Below are 23,448 nucleotides of genomic sequence, written 5' to 3' on the forward strand. Positions count from 1 at the left end.
CCTTGACCTGCCAGGCTCAGAAGATCCTCCCATGTTGCTGGGACTACAAGCACATGCCACCATGCCTGACTAATTTTCCTGTATTTTTTGCAGAGATGAGGTTTTGCCATGTGGCCCAGGCTGGTCTCAAACTCAACTCAAGCAATCCATCTGATTCTACCTCCCAAAGTGCTAGGATTACAGTGCTCAGCCTGAACCACACTTTGGAAAACACTACTCCAAAAAGTACAAATATGCTTTATATGAATAATTATTTCCTATGAATTAGTGCTGAGTAAAAGAACAAATCACTTCTTATACAAGACTTTAAAAATTAGCTAATCATATAACATCTTCAGATAAAATTTGGCTTCATCTCTACACTCACAGCTTAATTGGAACTGCAAATACAAATTGAGTATCTCTTATCTGAAATGCTTGGAACCAGAAATGTTTCAGATTTGGGATTTTTTTTAATATTTGCATTATACTTAGCAGGAATTTCAAAATCCAAAGTGCTTCTTCAATGAGCATTTCCTTTGAGCGTCAGGCTGATGCTCAAAGTTTTGACATTGGTTCTGCTAATTCCTAGTTGTGTGATTTTTAGGAAAGGTATAGAACCTCTCTGAGCCTCAGTTTTCTCATCTTTAAAATTAATCATTAGAATGTCTTTCTCATAAATGACATAGTTAACAAACAAGTGCTTAGTACAGGCCAGGCACAGTGGCTCACGCCTATAATCCCAACACCTTAGAAGGCCAAGGTGGGCAGATCACTTGAGGCCAGGATTTAGAGACCAGCCCGGGCAACATGGAAAAACCATGTCTCTACTAAATATACAAAAAATTAACTGGCCATGGTGTCAGGAGCCTGTAATCCCAGATACTTGTGAGGCTAAGGCAAGAGAACTGCTTGAACCCAGGAGGCAGAGGTTGCAGTGAGCCAAGATTGTGCCACTGTACTCCAAACTGGGTGACAAAGCAAGACTCTGCCCTTAAAAAAAAAAAAAAAAAAAAAAAAAAAAAAAAAAAAAAAAAAAAAAAAAAAAAAAAAAAAAAAAAAAAAGGGCTTAATACAGTACTTGGGCCAAAGTAAGGGTTCAGTCAGTCAACCTACAAACCATTTTGCCTAGGCAACAAAGATGACTGCACAAAGCTTATCTAACAGGCACATCTGGAGAGAACACCAATAACATAATGGCCACCCTTCTTAAAAGGTGTTTACTAAAAAATATGCTAGGTAACTCCCTACTGACATTACCTTTGTTAGAAAGCCTAGAAAAAAGGTGGCAGCACCAGATAATTTCTAGAATTACTATCCTACTTAGGAAATATTGGATATCAAAAAGATAAAACAGTATTCTTAGCAGAAACATGTTACCCATACCACCACCCCCCTAAGTTTCTAAGTTTAAGAAACTTCATCCTTTTTCCTAACTCCAACTTCTGTAGCTTAAAGGTCAAGTATTCTAACTATTTCCCACTGGTAAGGGTAAATTAAAATTTTTTAATGGACATTTTTAAGGGAATGTTTAAAGGACTTTAAAATGTTCATACATAATTTGATCAAGGTTATAAAATAGATTAGTGGCAGAGTCAAATTAAACTCAACTCTTTTAATGCCTGATCCAGGGCTCTTTAGAAAACGCAGCTCCACTGAGGCTAGAACTTCACACTGTCCATTTATTTTACATAAAAATACTGTCTAATCATAGATCAATCACAGTTATCGTTCTAACTTTGATAAAAAGTAGTCAACACTCTGGTGTTTACTTCCTGGCCTCCTATTTGCTGAACCCATCATGAAAAGATGCTTTGATGTATGGCACTCCAGTAAAAGACATCCATGGTTAACTTGCTGGTGGTCCATCATTAAACATTTTCAATATATATGAAATTCAGAGACACCCTTGACCAAATCTCAAATGATATTAATGTGCTTATGTTCATCAGTGTTCACAAAAGGGTGTTTTCCCTGGAAGTCAGGAGAGTCTATAAACTTTTTACTTATTAAATAATAAAAGATTACAAATACTAGTGTTTAAATCATATTCAATCTTCCATAATGTCTGAAGTATCTGAATGAAGAGAAATGTGCATGCTAGCACTGACAGTATTTTCAACTTTCTAGAAACACTAAAGTTTCAAACACTACGGGTGACTATTTGAGTACATCAAAAAGGAAAACTCTCTTAACATGGTAATTTGAATACTTTACGTGATTATAATCTTATGCTCAATTTCTACTCTAGTAAATGGTTAATATTATTTAATTTTTATAAATGTTGTTAGATATGGTTGAGAGAAATGGTGTCTCTATCATGGCAAGAACATGAATAGGGAATGATAAAAAAATTCAGTATTTGTATGTGTCGGAGTCCGCATAAAACACTTTACATGAAGTAGAGGTATTGAAGAGGAACAGAAGGGAAGAGAGTGTTTTTTTCTAATATAGCACCATCAGCAAAATGTTTTAAGTAATCAAAGTCTTTGACAGCATCTGAGTTTCTACAACAGTAGTTCTATTTTACAGTTAGCAACAGTACCACACTTCTAGATTTGAACCAATTATTTGTTTAAAAGGCATAGAAGAGGAAAACCATAATTATTTTAAAATAATCACTTTGAAATTTAGAATACTGGATATTAAATCTTTAATTTTTTATATTCTCAAATACTACTTTAAAATAGCTTTATATATCTTCATCAGTATCCCTTAAAAGTAATACAACTCAGATTTCCTAAATGTTGTTGTCCTCATGAAACCACTAAGAAAGTAAAAGACCAAAAAAGGATGCAAAACAAATGTAGGACAACTCAAGAGATCAAGAACCTTACTATCATTCTAATATAATTACAGCTAGAGTTTGAAGCTAATGAAATTTACGAATGTGAGGAATATTCCACTTTCTTTAGATAACAGAGTTACCATAAACTCTCATATTTTAGAGATGTGCTCTCATGGTCAATACCAGAATATGCTGACGCTGAGCTAGGAATATGGAGCAGAAAGACTATGAGTTGATGAATGAAATAATATATAATCTCTACAATTTCATGAGGGCATGCAAGTTAACTACAAATTACCAAGGCTACCCACAAAAGTTGAAACAAATAAAATAAGAAAGAAAAACTTACTAATCTAATCTTTAAAATAAGTGCTGCTGCTTTAAGTGGCCAGCAGCCTCACATAAACTCCAGGCTGCAATCACAACATCCATTAGAGTGCTCCACAGCTCAGAGCAAGCAAGCAAGTGGTTGTCAGTGCAGCTAGTAAATCACCTGATCCTATTACAAAATCAATTACTGCAGTGCATTTCCATTGCTACACAATCTGATGATGACAAAATGATATTGGATATCTACTGCAAGGTCAAGAAAACTGCTAGGAATATCTTTAATTGGTCTTTTATCTTTAATAATTTGGTCCTAGTCATAATGCACTCATTTTCATGGCATATTTTTATTTGAAATAAATCTATGTAGTTACCTTTGGTTGCCTGGGACATTCGATGGATAATCTCTGCAACTGGTCTGATTTATGGCTACAAGAGAACAAATCGGAGCAGCAGGTCGAACGGCTCAACCTCTTCATTAAAGAAGAAATAATGCTGCAGCCACAGCCACACATTGACTTGCTCATTAGATGAGAATCTGACTTAAAAAATCAGAACTGGTGATGTCACATATATACTCAAAATTGTCAAACTGCCTCATTCTGCAGCTCTCTAGCTGAACGAAACACTGCTAAAAGAATAAAACAACAGCTTTGCTACAGAAGATGCCAGACACAAAGTCATCACCAAGAAAAACTCATTATTAAAAACAGAAGTCTCCTAGCTACTCTTTAGAAAGAAGGTAAGGTGCTTTAATATTTTAAATTGTTCTATATTAAAGCCCTAGTACTTAAAAAAGGAACAAACTCAAGATAAGACACCCTGAAATTATACTAACCACTTTCCGTCTTCCTTCAGTTTAGATCTATTTGCCTACTCCTTCAGCTCAGCCTATCCAACCTGTTCCCTCTGTAAATGCACACTATTTCAACAACCAACAGGAATGAGCTCCACCCCTCCCCATCGCCACACACACTGTTCAAGAACCGTTCAATATCTGGAAAAGAACTGCTGCTGCATTGCTTTGAGAAACAACAGGGAGCAAATTACTGGACGGATTCTTTAACTTACCAATCAGAACTGCTGACCTTTTATGACTCTACAATTCAAGAAGCCTGCCAAACACTCACAGTAAGAATGATCAACAAATTTTACTTCTATATTATATATTAATTTACAGAATTGTTTTCAATCTTATTATTCAATCTATAATACAAAAATATAGGCCTAAGTATTTTAAAATAAACAAAATGTAGACAGGAGCTATTACAAATCTTTGAGGACTGATAAGAGAGGGTAGGAGGGTAACTGAATAAGATATGCAAGCAAAAAATTCCCTCTGAATACTTTATGTAGACTTGAGAAGTAATGAACAATAAAAATCTATAGCAAAAATACTGGTGCAGATAATAATGTAATAAACAAGCTGGATACAAGGAGGCTCTTGGTATCATAAATGTTATAAGAGTTTTAATGAGAAAAAAGGACATATGGCTATATAGGTAGGTATTGACAGTAAGTAAAAAGCCATCAAACACCTCACTGTTTTGATACTGAATTTTCTCCCACTTGCTTATCTGCATTTCATTTAAAAGATTTTTTTAAAAACCACATGCCATCCTGAAAACATAAGCAACAATATTAAGTCTGTTAGCTATAATACCTTTTATATTTAAGCATTCTACCTTTGCCAATGCACAAAGGTATTTGTTTACACCACATAATTAATCCACATTACAATTTCCAGGACAAGGGAGGGTCACATTAATACAAATACTTTATAGTCTTCCCAAATAATCATACTTCAAATTACTGTAACTTAAATGAACATTCATAGACCAAAGATTGCTAATGTAATAGCACCCATTTTGGGGAAAGATAGTCTAAAAACTAAATGTAATAATAAAAACCTTAAATTAAAGGATGTATTTTAAAACTTCCTATTGTCTGTGGCACTGAAAGGTTTCTTATTTGCGTATGTAACATGCTCAGTTTCTTCCCTGGTTTAAAGCTGAAAAGATCCAGCACTGCCTCTGCCTTCACCTTGCACTGCCCTTTTGATATTCATGTTATACTTAAATCAATTTCCAGAATATCTAAAAACAGGCATGCACTTCCCATTCCATTTTTTTTAAATCCTTTGTAGATAAAGGCTATGGAAACAAACAAGAAAAATAATGCAGTAACCTTTTACTCGCCTGCTGGAGGTACTGTCTGCTGCACAGAATTTTAAATCCTCATCTGCAGATGCAATTGAGCTGGTATGGCCAAGAACTCTGCTTTTCCCGTGCTGCTGCTACACAGCTACTCATCGAAAGAGCACATTATGTAGAAAATCTGAAGTACTATCAAATCTGAAGTTTAAGTTTCTTAAATGATTTAGCAAAAGTACTTCTAAAATCTAGCTATACTCCCCCTCCTCTGTTACATTTTCAGATGCATGCCAGACACGTTAGGGAAAAATGTCCTGGTGCTGCTGATGTACTCCTAGCAAATGGGTAAAGAGGCTAAGAGTAGTAATGAAAAAATTCATACATCATGCTAATGTAAAAACAAGACAGCAGCCCATTAAAACTTGGTAGGATTTGTGCTGCCAAAAAAAATTTATAACCTGCCCAAAATAATTTGATATTTGTATTAGTTTTCTAATTAACAAAAGCCTACAAATACATTCTGTGTCTAATATTACCAACAAGCATCAATTAAAAATCCCTGTCATACTGCTATTAGTGAAAGTAAGTTATCTTACTAGCTATTCAGTCTTCATCACTATTGTTTCAAACTATGAAATAAAAGATTTGAAGTTACAGAATACTTGTGAAATAGCTTTACTTGCAATGCTTCTTCCTCCTCATCCCCCACACCAATATCCCTTGGATCTTGTATTAATAATTATAACTGAGAGTATAAGCAATATGGGATATTTTCATTATTTATCATTTTCCTTCCATATCAGGTAATTTGATGTACAGTACTACTGATTCTTAGGTTGCAAACAGATGAAGCTGGAAGGCAAACCAACAAAGATAAGGTTTAAAAATTACTAAAAAAGCAGCATAATATTGCTTTGAAAAACTTTATAATTAACTTTTCTAGGTATAGATAAAAGAGGAAAGAACATTAATACTTGCTCACTAATGACAATTAAGCATCTTGTGTATTTCTTCAATAAACTAATACATTTTAAAGCTGCTTTCCCCCTTAATGGCAAGTAACTGTCAAAACTTGTTTTAAAAATATTTAACAATCCATTTCTATCAAATAATTTTCATTTCCTTAAGATACAAGGTGATCACTCCTCTTAAATCGTAGTCTAAAAGATGTGAAATCTATAAACAAAAGACTAAAACATGATATCCTTCTTCAATGCTCAAATTTATTTGCATAAGTAAGCATAAGCTAATTTTTACAGTTCCCCTAAAAGTAAAAATGTATCAAAGAATCCAGCTCCCAGAGGCTGAGTTGGGTGTGAGTATACTGCTTGAGCCCAGGAGTTTGAGAGCAGCCTGGGCAATATGGTGGACCCTATCTCCACAAAACATACAAAAATTAGCAGGGCATGGTGGCACTTGCCTATAGTCCCACCTACTTGGGAATCTAAATTGGAAAGATCGTTTGAGTCCAGGAGGTAGAGGCTGCAGTAAGCCGTAGCTGCACTTCAGCCTGGATGACAGAGCAAGATCCTGTCTCAAAAAAAAAAAAAAAAAAAAAAAAAAAAAAAAAAAAAAAAAAAAAAAAAAAAAATCAAATAAAAACTTTGGCAACTGACACTATATTTTGAAAATAATTGTTTCATTTGAAAACACTATTTGTCACACACAATACACAGCACTGCAGAGATGACTCCAGCAAGTTTCAAAATATGAACCCTGGGTGTTCCTAAGACACTTACATGGAATCTATAAGATCAAAATTATTTCTATAATAATACTAAGATATTACTTATGTTTTTTACTCTGTCTCTTGTGTATACACAAAGTTTTTGTCAGAGTATACAGCATGCAATATCCTAACAAACTGAATACAAAAGCAGATATGAGAATCCAACTGTTTTTCTGCAAGCCAGACTTTAATTGTATAAACATGTAATTAGCTGTTATTTGTAAATAAATTTAATAAATGAAAACTGTTTAAACTTCTCAGATTTTCTAATATGATAAATATTAAGAGATATAACCCACATAAATCAAAGCTTTTTGTAGTCTTCAATAATTTTTAAAAGTCTAAAGAGGTCCAGAGAGCAAAACAAATTTAGAATCACTAAAAATCTTTGCTTACATTTTTTCCTTAAAATACAGTGTTGGGGCCAAGCATGGTGGCTCACACCTGTAATCCCAGCACTTCAGGAGGCTGAGGTAGGCAGATCAAGAGACAGAGACCATCCTAGACAACATGGCGAAACCCCGTCTCTACTAAAAATACAAAAAAAGAATTTTAGCTGGGTATGGTGGCCTGTGCCTGTAGTACCAGCTACTCAGGAGGCTGAGGCAGGGGAATCACTTGAATTAGGGAGGTGGAGGCTGCAGTGAGCTGAGATCACGCCACTGTACTCCAGCCTAACAACAGAAGGGGACTCCATCTCAAAAAAAAATGCAAAGTACAGTGTTGGTTATTAAAATAACTTCAGTAATTTTAAAGCAGTGATTTAAAAAATACTCACTTTTGCAAGTATAAAATGTTTCTGAATTTTCACTGTCATTTTTAAAACCCAACTATTAGTCATCTTGATTGTTGAGCACAATTGTTATCAGCTGTGTCTCATAGTAGTGTTAAACACTAACATCTTTCTTAAGCAGAACAACAACTACGGTAGTCCATGGAGTAAAATTTTTAAACTATAACTACACAATGAAAAAGAAAGACGATCAGTTGTTAGGAAAAGATAAATGTGACATTATATATTTTTAATATAAAAAGAAATTATAAGAACACCTTCTAAAACTCATCTTGCCTGTACAAATCACTAGTTTTAAGTAATTGTTTTTTCCTGAGAAGAAATACATAAACTTTAAATAGAACCTCAAGAAGGAACTGCCTTGCAGTAATAAATAAATTAGGAGGAAAAATACTTTTAAGAATATATTAACAACAATTAGAGAAATTACAGTATAAAAACTTAATTACTGTCTGGGTGCAGTGGCTCATGCCTGTAATCCCAGCACTTTGGGAGGCCGAGGTGGGTGGATCACAAGGTCAAGAGTTCAAGACCAGCGTTGATGGTGAAACCCCATCTCTACTAAAAATACAAAACTTAGCTGGGCATGGTGGCACATGCCTGTAATCTCAGCTACTTGGGAGGCTAAGGCAGAGAACTGCTTGAACCAAGGAGGTGGAGGTTGCAGCAAGCTGAAATCACTCCCCTATACTCCAGCCTGGGCAGCAGAGTGTGGCTCCGTCTCAAAAAAAAAAAAAAAGTACAGTGTTGGTTATTAAAATAACTTCAGTAATATATATAAAAGTGGAGAAAAGAGTATAATGAACCTCTATATATCTACCATCACTATATTTACCAGGTACTAAAATATTAGCAATATTCCTTTATCTACCTTTTATTCATTTTTTCCAAGGTATTTTAAAATAAATTCCAGATATTTTTTTCTAAAAGAAAAAAATATTTTTTAGAATTTTTTAATGAAATTTTTCAAATATATATAAAAGTAATTTTAAAGCAGTGATATCACGTCATTATTTCCCTCATCCATATACATCAGTATGTACCATTAATCTGGCCACTGCCTTTCATACTCACAAAGTTACTATACACATTCAAATTAAGTATACTTCCATGATATTAAGTAATACCAGTCAATATTCAAATTCCCCATCTTACTTTAAAAATGTCTTTTCTAATTAATTTGATCTGAACAGAAACCAAAGTACTGTTTTTTGTATCTCTTTTACTGGCAAATAACTCCCTAAGCCTTCTTTTTTCTTCTTTTTCTTTTTTTATGCCACTAATTTGCAGAAACCACATTAGGTGTCTCATATTCTGAAACTGTGTTTCTTCACTGTGTCACTTACCTTGTACCTCACTTAATCTTCAATATTTCCTACAAATAACTTTTTCCTTTTTCTTTTTCTTTTTTTTTCTTTTGCTACAAATAACTTTTGATAATGACTATTCCAAATTCCAACTTGAACAGAAATACCAGCAGTATAGCATCAGACATAGGAGCTCTTCTAACTCCAGAGAAGTACTTTAAGTCTACTGGTAATTTTCAAACACTGGTTGAACTGAATGCAAAAAAATTAAACAGGATGCAATAGCTCTGAAAGGACAGAAGAGGGAACTATAATATTTAGGAATTCCATACTAAACAGTTCTTTTTATATAAAAAAAATTTAAACACTGAATTTCAACTTGTCAATGACTAAAAATGTAGTAAATTACTTTTTTTATATATCCTCCTTCCAAAAAACAAACAAAAAACCTAAAATGCAGAAGAAAAACATCTGAAAGATAAGGATAAAGACTGAATGTATGGATATTTTTAAGTTGTATCCACTAATAAATATCAGCCATTAACAAGAGCTACCATTTACAATTACTCTACCAAACAACGTACTTCCACTTTCCAAATAACTTTCTTCAATAAAAAATGAGCATATCTAAATAAAACTAACATATGTCTTTCCTTAAACAATCATTATAGTTATAAATTAAAATGCATTTTTAAAAATTATTCTTTTTAAAGAAGTCATCATGAAATCTAGAAATTAAAGGTTTAAAAAGAAATTACTTTTACATCTCCATTTATTCAAAAGAAAGCTGTAAAAAACTTTTATAATGATAATATCTCAGGAATATATATAGTCTACCAAGATATTTGTTCTAAATATGGATTTTTCAAATATAAATTTATTTTATAAAAATATAAATCTGTCACTTTAATTAAAACTACTTTATAACAAGTACAGAATAGAACTACAAATGTATACATAAATGACTGCTGCCATACCCAGGCAACACAGAAGACTTAGTCACATAACTATAGGACAGAATTCAGATAAGCTTTCTGTTACAATCTAAACAAGGATCCCCTTTACTTCGGTTTCCAGTAACATCTTCCTCAAGTCCTTCATAGCCTCCACAAGCAGCAGCATCTTTAACATTCACATTTCCACCAACCAACAGTCTCTTTATGATGATTTAGGTATTCTCTAACATGATAACAGATTTTCTCTACTGTGCTCCTCCCCTCCTTCTGGGGCCTCACCAGCCCCAAAAGAGGCTGTACCGTTGTACAGGCTTTCTCTATCACCTTCCTCAAAATTATACCAGCTTCTGCCAATACCCCAATTTCAAAGCCACTTTCACCTTTTTAGGTATTTGTCACAGCACCATTCCACTTAGAGGTACCAAAACCTATACTGGCTGTTTTAAGAAATTACTATAAACGTGGTGTAAAGCAGCACAAATTTATTAGCTCATGGCCTTAGCTCATGACCCCTTCCTCCATCTTCAAAGCATATTATTCCAACCTCTGCTGCAGTTATTCATCAATTCTGCCCTGACTGGTTTTGCCTCTCCCTTACAAGGACTCTGATTACTCTGGGCTCACCTAGATAAGCGTCCCCTTTAAAGATCCTTTACTTAATCATGTATGAAAATTCCTAGAGCCATGTCAGGTAACATACACAGCTTTTGGAAATTAGGATGTGGACATCGTTCAGAAATCATTATTTGGCCTACCAAAATACAATACAAGAAGCATGATATATAAAAGAAAAAATATAAACGTGTATTCATCAAAATAAAAGACTTTTGAACTTGAGAAGAAATTGGTAAAGAAAAAAAGGCAAGCCACAAACTGAAAAAAATCTGCAACTAGTTATTCAAAGGACTAGTATTTAGAACACATAAAGAACTCTTATAATTCAATAATAAGACAAACAATACAATAAAAAAAAATTAAGTAGTCAGGCGCTGTGGCTCATGCCTGTAATCCCAGCACTTTAGGAGGCTGAAGTGAAAGGATGGCGTAAGGCCAGAAGTTTGAGACCAGCCTGGGCAACAGTCAGACCCTATCTTTAAAAAATAAAATTAGCTGAGTGTCACAGTACACACCTGTAGTCCCAGCTGCTCAGGTGGCTGAGGTAGGAGGATCACTTGAGTTCAAGAGGTCAAGGCTGACGTGAGCTATGACCATATCGCTGCACTCCAGCCTGAGAGACAGGGCAAGGCTCTTATTTAAAATAAATAAATAGGTAAAGGATTTGAGAAAATACTTCGACAAAAAAAGATATGTCACTCCAGCCTGCAGCCTGGCAACAGAGCAAGAGTGGATCTCCAAAAAAAAAAAAAAAAAAAAAAAAAAATAAAAAAAAAAAAAAAAAAGATACGTGAATGGCAAACAAGCGTAAAGATGTTTAACATAATTCACACTTTCCTAATAATTAATGAATACCACAATAAGACATTATTATATAGCTACTAAAACAAAAAAATACTGGCCATACCAAGAATTCTGAGGACGTGAAACAACTGAAATGCTCATACACTGAAAGTGGTAATATAAACTGATAGAATCTGTTTGGAAAAGTTTGGTAGTGTCTTATAAAGGTAAATATACACCTACTACATGACTCAGCCATTCCACTTATAGGAGAAATAAGAGCACAAGTCCACATAACAAAACCACAGACAAACATTGTGACCACTTTATTCATAATAGTCAATAACTGTTAATAACCCAATCCAGTAATAATAGCTAAATGGAAACAGGCAAAAAACAAATTGTAATATACACTAAAAAGGAAATACCATTCCCTAGTTAAAAAAAAGTATTGATTATTCATCCAACAACATAGACTAATCTCAAATGTATTCAGTTAAGGTTGAAAGAAGTCAGACAAAAGAGGAGACACATTACATAATTCTATCTACATAACATTCAAGAAAATGCAAACTAACCTACAGTAACAGAAAGCAAATCAGTGGTTGCTAGGAAGTGGGGAGGGAAGAGATTACAAAGAGGCTTTTGAGGGTGATACATATATTCACTGGTTATATACATTGTGGTGATGGCTTCATGAGAACACATATATGTCAAAACTCAACAAATTATGCATTAATTAGAACTCAATAAAACTGGATTTTTTTAATTAAAAAAGAAGATGAAAATGGAGCAGAGAAATTAAAATCCAAAAGCAACTTCTCTAGTAGAATCCTAACAGTCTGGAGACAAAATAAAGAATCTTAAAGACAGTTGAAAAGATAAAAATTGTTATACTGATACTGTAGAATTTAAGAAAGATTTTTGAATAGAAGGTAAAGAAAAAAGGTAGTGGTACTCAGTTTCCAATGCATTTCTCTTCTACTCATATCTTCCCCACCCCTATTAAAAAAAAAAAGTCAGTTAAGGAAATCTTTTTAATTTGATGTTTAAAATATACTTTTAAACAGGTTGACACAGTGGTCAAAAAGAAACTATACTAGTGATGGAGCACATCTATTTTCATCTTTTAAGAGCATCTAGTAAATTTTTCACCTGCCTTTATGTTCCTCTCAAGAGGTATAAGATATGTATCATCTTAGTCAACTAAAAAGAATGATCCAAATATACATCATCGAGCATGGCACAGAGACTATTAAGAAGCCAACACATCTAGGCTCTAGGTCAGACATGTCTTAGCGGCCAATACTGTATCAGACAAGCCACCATTTCACACACATCCATTTACACATTTAAAAATGAGAGCACAGTTAACATCATGTTGGATTGTTACCACAGTCCTATATCTACTTTTAAGAGAGAATCAAACAGTATGACACACATAAAATTCCTTTGTAAACCAGCTCTATCAAGAGTGAACTAACTTACCTCTAACTGAGAAAAAGAGCTTGCAGTCTGAATACAAGAAACTAGGCAGGAAAAAAAGGTAGGTGGGGGTAGGATCTTGTAATCAAGAACCAACCCAGCTATGTTCAGCTTGCTATGCCACTTCTATGGACCACAGGAAAGTTTCACCATAAATAAGAGATAAATAAGCAATTCAATCTTTCCCACTTTATAGCACAACTAAAAGCAAAACCAATACAGCCCTAACACAGGTAGACAACCACAATTGTTCCCCAACTGACCTAACTTGTAGAAATTAGGGTCTAACTACTTCCTGTCTGTATATTTGCTCCAACATGCAGTGAAATGGCTCTCTAGGAGAGGTGAGGAGCCCTGCCTAGGAAAGTGGTATTCACTACTGTCTAAGTCACTACCCAAAACAGTACAGCTAGTTCAGACTATAACTACAGAATGACTTTACTACCAACACCAGCATTTAATCTACCACAAGTGCTACAAAATATTGAAACCAGAGGATGACATCATTACCATCATATTTTCAAAACCATCAGCACTTCCACTTTTTCCAATCAAGCTAAATTCAATAAAACAGAGAACCCATTTTTACACCAGCTTCCACTAAGTAAACCAGATTTTATCAATACTCCATCTCTGAAGCAAATAAGGTACTACAATACCATAGCCAAATCAGCTACAACAGTAGCCATACTGTTGTATGTATACATACACAGAGCAAACTCAATAGTCATTCCAAGACTCTTCATAGACAGCAATTAACTCATTCACCCTGGTGATCAATGGAGAGTTACCACACAGGCAGACTGCCCTTATATTCATACAGCAGTGATTCCAAACCAAGGGGCTGGGCAGGAAGTACACTAGTCCCCCACTTATCCACAGGACATATGTTCCAAGAACCCCCAGTGAATGCTTGACACCACAGTTAGAACCAAACTCTATATACACTATTTCTTTTCCTATACATATATAGTTATTAGTTTAGTCTGTAAATTGGGCAAAGAGATTAACAATATTAATAATAAAAAAGAATTATACTGTAATAAAGTTATATGAATGTGGTCTCTCTCTGTCTCTGAAAATACCTTATTGTACTATAATCACCGATTTTCAGACCGTGGAGGACCATGGATAACTGAAATTGCAGAAAGCAAAACTGTAGATAAGGGGAATACTACATATACGCAAATTCAGAAAGTAGATTAGACATTGCCAAGGACTAGGGAAAGGGAAATGGGAAATTACTGCTTAGTAAGTACAGAATTTCTGTTTGAAATGATAGAAAAGTTCTGGAAAAAGTAGAAATGAATGAACAACACTGTGAATGTATTAAAAGTAGTAATGAATGAACAACACTGGGAATGTAATGTGCCACTGAATCATACAGCTAAAATGAAAATGGCAAATTTTCAGTATTTTACCACACTTTAAAGTTTTGTTATACATTACTAAAATTAAACAATAACCCTAATGAGATGTACCATGTTCAAAAGACTATTGTTTAATATATCAATTTGCATGTCATTTCATAACATACATGTTAAATATCATATGTCAATTATCAAACTCCATTATAAACCCAACAATACAGCATCATAATTTTTGCTTCAAGTCACAGGTACCTGTTTTTAAAATAAGAAAAAATATAGTTTATAATTATAAAAATTAAATTATGTATTTACTAGTTTTGATGTTACTGGTACCATTTCCCTTGAAATCAATTCCTTTAGAATTGCTCGTAATGGTGGTTGGCTGGTGAAAAATTTCCCAGTTTTGGCTTATCTGAACATGTATTTATTTTACCTTCACTTCTAGCTGAACATAGAATTCTTATTTGATAGCTTTTTGCCTTTCAGCTGAATATACCATAAGCATGACTAGAGGTCGCCATTGTTTCTGGTAAGTTATTTCTGGCTACTTTCAAGATATTCTCTGGCATTGAGCAATTTGACTACTTATGTGCTTACATATGTTTTTTGTGTATGTTTATCCTGCTTGAAGTTGGCTGAGCTTCCTCAATATGTAAATTGATACTTTCCACCAATGTTGGGGGTTTTCAAGCCATTATTTATTCTCTGAGACTCCATTTAGATGGATGTTCAAACACTGTATTACCCCAAAGGTCTCTCAAACTCTGCTTATTTTTCCCCATTCTCTCTTTCCAATAGATGACTTTTATTAATCTATCTTTAACTGATTCTTTTGCCATCTCCAAACAACTGTTTTGCTTGTTTAATTAAATTTCATGTGTGGGCACGGTGGCTCATACCTGTAATCCCAGCAGTTTGGGAGGCTGAGGTAGGCAGATCACCTGAGATCGGGAGTTCAAGTTTGAGACTGGCCTGATCAACACGGTGAGACCCTGTCTCTACTAAAAATACAAAAATTAGCTGGGCATGGTGTTGCAGGTCTGTAATCCCAGAAACCTTGGAGGCTGAAGCAAAAGAATCGCTTCAACTCGGAGGCTGAGGTTGCAGAGAGCTGAGATCATGCCACTGTACTCCAGCCTGGACAACAGAGCAAGACTCTGTCACATAAAATTTCATTGCAGTTACTGACCTCAACCCTAAAATTCTCTTCTTTATATTTCTCTGTTTTGATCTCTTATCTGTTCACTCAACAAGACTTTGTTTTTAATTTGCATATTTTTACTGTTGTACTGTAAATTTTTATTATGTTTTTCCACAACTATTTTTGATCCATGGTTGGTTGAATCTGCAGATGCAGAAACCATGGAAACAGAGGGGTGACTGTATTTTTCTTTAATCCTTTTGAACACAGGATTCCTTAAATTCTTCCGATTATATTTAGCACTATTTTAAAGTCTTTGCCTGCTAAATCCAGTATCTAGCTATACTCAGGGTTAATTTCTATTAACTGATTTTCTTTACCTGAGAATGAATCACATTTCCACTTTCTTTGCATATCTAATAATTTTTGGTTGAAAATAGATATTGTAAACAACATATTATAGCAATAGGATTTTGTCACAGTCTTTCAAAGAACATTTGGTTTTTGTGTTGTATGATTCTAATGGGCTTGCATGGACTAAAACTGCAAACTTCAGTAAGTCCTCAGTTCGTATCATTGACAGGTTCTTGGAAACAGCAACCTGAAGCAAAACAACATATACCAAGATCCTTAAACACTGTCATTTCCTTTAATATTGTTTTGTTATAAAATTGAGGGGAGAAAAATATTTTGTTACACATTGTTTCACTTAAAATCAGATTCCAAGAACCTATCAATAAAGTTAAGTGAGGACTTATTGTGTCTCCCTTGTGGTAAGCAACAATGATTTTACTTAGTTCTTTCACCTTCCAGCTGCTTCCTTCTTCTAACCTGATGCCCAGGGGATTCCCTCTGCACCTCGGTAGTCTGGTGGTCAGCGAAGGAACTGGACAGAGACTATACTCAGATGTGTGGCCCACATCCTCTGATGTTATCTTGCTTTCAGTGTTTCTTCCCTAAATTTTAACTCTTTGTCAACAACATGTTCTGTCAAAAAAAGAAGCAAATATGAATTATATGGTTTAATTCTTTCAAGAGCAGATTCCACTCTTGTTTCTACCTGTTTTTACACTGGGTCCCCTGGGGTCTCCCTATGCATGTATTGTTTCATGATTAGCTACAATCTGGACAGAGTTTCCATTCAGATTTTGGATCTTAATTCTTGCTTCCAGGATTCCCCTGAGTAAATTTCCAACTGCTAACTTCTTTCCTATGCCACTGGAACAACAGGAGGCTAAGGCAAGAAAGCCACAAACACACAATTACACATTGCAATTGGAGGCTCTCATCTGGTTTTTGCCTTCTTTGGTTACTTTACATTGCTTTTAAAACAGTTAAAGTTTTTCTTTCAATATTTTGTCCAGATTTTATACCTGCTATGTGAAAGATGGTTCACTCAACTACTTCACTAGCATCACTGCATCCTTAAAAGAAGAATCTCAAAGTTCTAATTAATGAAAAATTTCTCACATCTTTGATTTCTATTCCTTACACCAAGTTAAAATCTTCACCTCATCAGACAAGAATTTAAAGTACTTCCACTTCCAGTTTTCTCTTTTTTTTTAAATCTCACATAACACACTGAGTAATTTCTTGTCTGGCATATTACCTGTATCATTCATTACAAAGAATGTTTCTGGTTGGCTGTGGTGGCTCATGCCTGTAATCCCACCACTTTGGGAGACTGAGGCAGGTGGATCACTTGAGGCCAGGAGTTCAAGACCAGCCTGGTCAACATGGTGAAACTCCGTCTATACTAAAAATACAAAAAATAGCTGGGCATGGTGGCGGGCACCTGTAATCCCAGCTACTTGGAGGCTGACACACGAGAATGGCTGGAACCCAGAAGGCCAAGGTTGCAGTGGGCCAAGAGATCACACCACTGTACTCCAGCGTGGGTGATACAGTGAGATTCTCTGTCTAAAATAAAAAAAAAAAAAGAAGAAGAATGTTTTCTGTGAAAACCAGGAACCAGGAAACATGTCATCAGAAACTTAGTTTTAGGTTTCAACTCTACCACTATCCATAAAACCATAAGGAAATCACATTCTCTGAGATCTTCATTTCTACCATCTGCAAATGAAAATGTCATCTTCCTCACTAGTCAAATTTAGGACCAAAATATGATAACTAATAACTAATGTTAACAAGTGTAGACAAGAATTGGTCAGAGATATTACAGGGCTTGTGACATGAGAATAGGTGAACAGTTAAAACCTTTATCTTAAGAAAAAAAAGATAAATTGAATGGATTGGATAGCTTAGATAAGGAGTTTGTTCATGATTCAAAAAGCATTTACTTAGTTCCAACCATGTTATCGAGCATTGTACAAGACAAACTTTTTCACTTGGGAAATAACAATTTTGGGGTGCTAATGACATAACGAGATAGTAGTAAAACAGGTCCGAAAGAAACATGTGGTATTTGTGAGTCATCACAAATTTGTGATAATCTACATAATGAACACAGAGAACATCTCCTCAAAATGGTGTACAATGAGAAAGAGCTAAGAGCAAAGCTTCACCCCAATTTATATACAAGTGGTATATAAAAGAAGAAAGCCGTAACAAAGAAAACAAACATTTAATAAGAGAGAGGAGAAAAACCAGTAAGGTTTATTAAAGAACACAAAGGAGAAGTGAATGTTAAAAAGCAGCAACATAACAAATGTTTAAAAAGACAGGAAAGGAAGAAAAGTAGAAAGAAAAGTTTAGCCATTTGGAACTCAATTTTATCTTGGAAATAACAGCATGTTTACAGCCAGATCCATCCAGCTAATGTTTATCTACCTGGTTAAGTAAGAAATGTGGTACTTAACACTTAAGAAAGCAGAACACTGGTAGAAATAATAGTCAAACTTCAGAAAGCAGTCGAGTAAGAGTTGACAAATTGGAGATACCTATAATGGACTATAAGTCAAACAACCTTGGAGATAATGGGAAGGACGTGAGTTCCTTTTCAAGATTAATTGATAAGGCAGAGAACCCAGCATGGAGCATAAAGAAGAAGAAAAAATGGTATAGGAAAGAAAAGCTAAGGTTAAAAATAGAGATAATAAGCTTTTGAAATGAAAACATTTTATTCTTTAAGAAATACTGAAGAAAAAAGGGTATAAAATATGAAATGAAAAAGGAGTAAGAAAACTAGGGATAGGGCTGGTCATTTGAGCACAGGAGAATGGGTCCAAATAATTAACATGCAGAATGAAACAAATCAAAAAGCTTAAAATTACCAGGAAGGATCTTGGATAAACAAGGATGGGGAAATGTGAATTTATACTAGAAACCCTCTCAAAACAGGAAACTGATGAAACTCTAGAAACTCTAGGCAGCCCATGAAGAGGGAACAAAAGTAGAAAAAATAAACAGTTGTGATTACTTAGAATAACAGACTGGAAATTATGTGAAGACAGTTAAAGAGAATTTGGAAATCTCAGGTATTCATAATAATGAAGTCAAAATGTCTACGTATGTGGCTTAATCTGGATTAAGTTTTTCATTAAAGAAGTGAATATTAAAAAGAAAAACTTTTAAGAAATATTCTCAGTGCTCTTGGATGTTATTACTGATCAGTGGCTGGGGGGGGAATATTCTCTGCAATGATGTGGTTACTGTAATAACTTTATTGGAAGAAAAAGGGGTCAGCGTTACTGTTCAACAATTTGCAGGCATTTGTGCAAAAACAGTATGGCAATTAGAATAATCTGAGTCCAGCTGAGCCTTTCTAAGATTAGTAAGCAAAGATCCAACTAATGAAGAACAGTTTAATTGTTCTAGTCAGATAACCAAAACCAATGTCTCTAAGATGTATTATGGATCAGCAGAGCAGCAAAGTAAGACATGCCTTGAGAAGCTGTTGCCTATTATATACAGAAACCTCTACTGACTCTAGTGACAAATGGGTAGTGTAAAGGGTACTTACCTTGAAGAAAAAAAAAAAGCAAGTCTCTACTGATATTAAAACCCTATTTAAAATTAAACACTTAAAATTAATGTATAGTCAATTATTATGATAGTAAGAATACGGAACAAGAGAAGGGAAGAGGAAAGATAAGATATAAAAGCTATTTTGCCTTAATTCAGCCATAAATAGGTCACCAAAATCCCATTAATAACTACATTTGATATAAACAATTGGAGGTAACTCTCAACTATGTCTTTTCCTTATTTATATCACAATTAAAAATTTAACATCATGAATGTTGTTTAGCCTTTTTCACTGCTAAATTTCCATGGATACTATAACATAAACTATAAAAACATCAATGTATAGAATCATATTACCCAACTGGCCGGGCATGGTGGCTCATACCTGTAATCCCAGCACTTTGGAAGGCCAAGGCAGGAGGATAACCGGAGGTCAAGAATTAGAGACCAGCCTGGCCAACATGGTGAAACCCCATCTCTACTAAAAACACAAAAATTAGCCAGGTGTGGTGGCATGCACCTGTAATCCCAGCTACTCGGGAGGCTGAGGTGGGAAAATCACTTGAACCCAAGAGGCAGTGGTTGCAGCAGTCAGCGACATCACACCATTGCACTCCAGCCTGGGCGACAGAGTGAGACTCCTTCTCAAAAAAAAAAAAAAACAATATTACCCAATTAATAGGCACTCAAGTGACTGTCAGCCAATGAACATCATTATTTTAAATCAACTAACAAGAACACCTGTGATCTCAGCTTTATAAAATTTCATCAAATAGACCTTTTGTTATCTGAAGTTGACACAGAATACTGTCAGATAATATGAAAGGTAAGAATAGTCAATTCCCCTAATAAAAACACATCTAGTGCATTTACATTACAATCTCAACTTTACACAGAAAACTAATGCTTTGAAGACCAGTGACATTCCATTGTTACACACCGTTTCTCCAGAAACTAATTAGACAACAGATAGGCCAAAATCTCATGAAATACACCTTCAACTGATATAAGAAGTCACATAATGGTAAAAAAATAAAATAAAATAAGGAACTAAACTGGTCCCCAAGACACTGGCCAGGCGCGGGGGCTCATGCCTGTAATCCTAGCACTTTGGGAGACAAAAGTGCGTGAATTACCTGAAGTCAGGAGTTTGAGACCAGCCTGACCAACGTGGTAAAACCCCGTCTCTACTAAAAATACAAAAATTAGCTGGGCATGGTGGTGTGTGCCTGTAATCCCAGCTACTCAGGAAAATCGCTTGAACCAAGGAGGTGGAGGTTGCAGTGAACTGAGATGGCACCACTGCCCTCCAGCCTGGGTGACAGGGCAAGACTGCATTTCAAAAAAAAAAAAAAAATTATGCAGTAATTGTCTTGATAAACTAAACTATTGATATGGTTTGGCTGTGTCCCCACCCCAATCTCATTTTGAACTGTGGCTCTCACAATCCCCAAGTGTTGTGGAAAGACTGAGTGTGAGGTAACTGAATCATGGGGACGGTGACCTCTATGCTGTTCTCGTGATGGTGAGTTCACACAATATCTGATGGTTTTCTAAGGGGCTTTTCCCCCCCATTCACTCTACACTTCTCCTTGCTGCCACCATATGAAAAAGGATGTGTTTGCTTCCCCTTCTACCATGATTGTAAGTTTCCTGAGGCCACCCCAGCCCTGCGAAATGTGAGTCAATTAAACCTCTTTCATTTATAAATTACCCAGTCTTGGGTATGTCTTTATTAGCAGCATGGGAACAGACTAATACATCTATTAAGTATGGCCCCTCTCTTCTTCAATCCAAAACAACTAAACATAAATTCACAAGACTAATATCAATAAACATATCACACACAGCTAATATTTTCACAGTAATACATGAGATCAAAACATAAGGTTTTGCTTAAAGCAATTAGCTGAGGAACTGAAGCACAAATACAAGGATAATTGCCTCCTTTGGGCTTTGGCTGTCAAACACAGGAAATGCCAATGCTTTTTTGTAGTTCTATGATAATTAAAACTTTGTCATAGACCTAGACTATCAATGGGAATTTATTTAAAAATAAATCTGCAATAATACCAAAAGCACAAGTAACAAAACAAAAAATAGGTAAGTTGAACTCCAAAATTAAAACTTTTCTGCTTCAAAGGATACCTTCATAAAAGAGATAACCCACAGAATAGGAGAAAATACTTGCAAATTGTCTATCTGATAAAGGACTAGTTTCCAGAATATTCCAGAATAAAGAATGTTTACAATATTCAACATTAAAACTCTTTTTTAAATGGGCCAAAGATTTGAACACATATTTCTTCAAAGAAGACAAATGGTCAACAAGCATGTGAAATGATGCTTATCATTAGTCATTATCAAAATCAAAATCACAATGAGATACAACTTCATACCTACTAGAATGACTGAAATACAAAAGATTGATATTAAATGTTTATGAGAATGTGGAGAAATTACAATCTCATACATTGTTGGTGGTATTGTAAAATGGTACAATCATTCTGACAGTTCCTCCAAGAGTTACACACAGTTACCACATTATCTAGCAATTCCAACCCATCCATATATACTCAAAATAAATGAAAACCTATCTATACAAAATTTATATAAGGATGTTCATAGAAAAGCAATCCTAACAGCCAAAAAAAGAAGTAGATACAACTCATTATCTGATGAATACATAAATAAGATATACAAAGAAATATTCAGTCACAAAAATGAATGAAACACTATGCTACAACATGAGTGAAGCTTTAAAATGTTATGCTTACATGAAAGAAGCCAGACACAAAAGGACAAATATTATATCATCCTATTTTTATAAAATGCCCAGAATAGGCAAATCTATACAAACAGAAAGTATATTGGTGGTTGCATAGGGCTGGGTGATAGACGGTGTCACGAAGGATGACAAAAGTAACCTAAGATTTCATAGTACTGATGGCTACACAACTTGGTGACTATATTAAAATATCATTGAATTGCACACTTAGAGATGAAATTTCCTGGTATGTAAATTTTATCAATAAAATTGTCACTAAAATTAATAAATTTGCTAGGATGAAATATATACGATAAGCATATAATGCAACGACTACTTCCCTCTAACTCAAATATATGCATCAACAGGGGAAAAAATGAAAATAAGTTACTCTTTTCTACTTAAAACATTCAGAAATTAGTTTGCCACCTTCTAAAGTAGTAAAAATCTGTTCAAGAGATCTTTGTGGCATCATTTGCTTCTAAAAGGGTTTATATTTATTACAAATGTATAGTAAACAGAAGAGTATAACTGTTGAACACTTAAGCATCTACTTTGGTTACTATAAAATTAAGAAAACTCATTTGGTCAAATATTTACTGTTTCAGACACATTAATAAGTGTAATAAAAGAAGCCAATGCTTATCACTAAATATTTCCTCCTTAAAAATCTGTTATTGACTATATTAAAAACAACCAAAAGCCTATATTATGACAAGCCTATATTATATAAGAATGTTCATAGGAAAGCAATCCTAATAGCCAAAAAAAGAAGTGGATACAACTCATTAACTGATGAACACATAAATAAAATATGATATACAAAGAAATGTTCAGCCACAAAAATGAATTAAACACCATGTTGGCCAAGATGGTCTCGATCTTCTAACCTTGGGATCCACCCACCTTAGCCTCCCAAAGTGCTGTGATTACAGGCGCGAGCCACTGTGCACAGCCATTTTTTTCTGTAAAGAATGTAAACTTTTAATCTCATGCTGCATTACCTTTTCCTTAACCAAGGCATAATCCTCAATATTTATCCACTCAAGCATCTTGCCTCTTTGATACAAAACTGTTACAAAGAAATGCTTATACATTACCTCAATTTGAAAGGAATCCCTTAACTTTCTGATGATATGCTCATAGACACTACCAAATTAAAAAGTAAACTTGCAGTACTTTTAAAACATTTGATTTACCCCAATTGTTAAAGCACTGTCAAAATAAAAGTCTCAATACAATTTATCTACATTTCTACACAAGTACAAGTACACATTTATAGTTATGTCCTATTTTCTTCATCATTTCCACAAATCTTAAAAATACTT

At 34.5% G+C, this 23,448-nt stretch overlaps 1 protein-coding gene and 1 long non-coding RNA gene across 5 annotated transcripts in view; one reads left to right on the forward strand and one right to left on the reverse strand.

Moving 5' to 3' along the window:
- FBXW7 (F-box and WD repeat domain containing 7) overlaps nucleotides 1-23,448 on the reverse strand; it is a 235,594-nt gene that overhangs the window by 129,631 nt on the left and 82,515 nt on the right. The window lies entirely within an intron of this gene.
- Nucleotides 1,051-17,179, forward strand: LOC119467001. The gene is made up of 3 exons (XR_005195513.1): nucleotides 1,051-4,225; nucleotides 14,772-14,814; nucleotides 16,240-17,179. It is a non-coding gene; the product is annotated as an uncharacterized LOC119467001 (long non-coding RNA).

Source organism: Cebus imitator, unplaced genomic scaffold (genome assembly GCF_001604975.1).
Source record: "Cebus imitator isolate Cc_AM_T3 unplaced genomic scaffold, Cebus_imitator-1.0 Scaffold251, whole genome shotgun sequence".
Lineage (NCBI taxonomy): Eukaryota > Metazoa > Chordata > Mammalia > Primates > Cebidae > Cebus > Cebus imitator.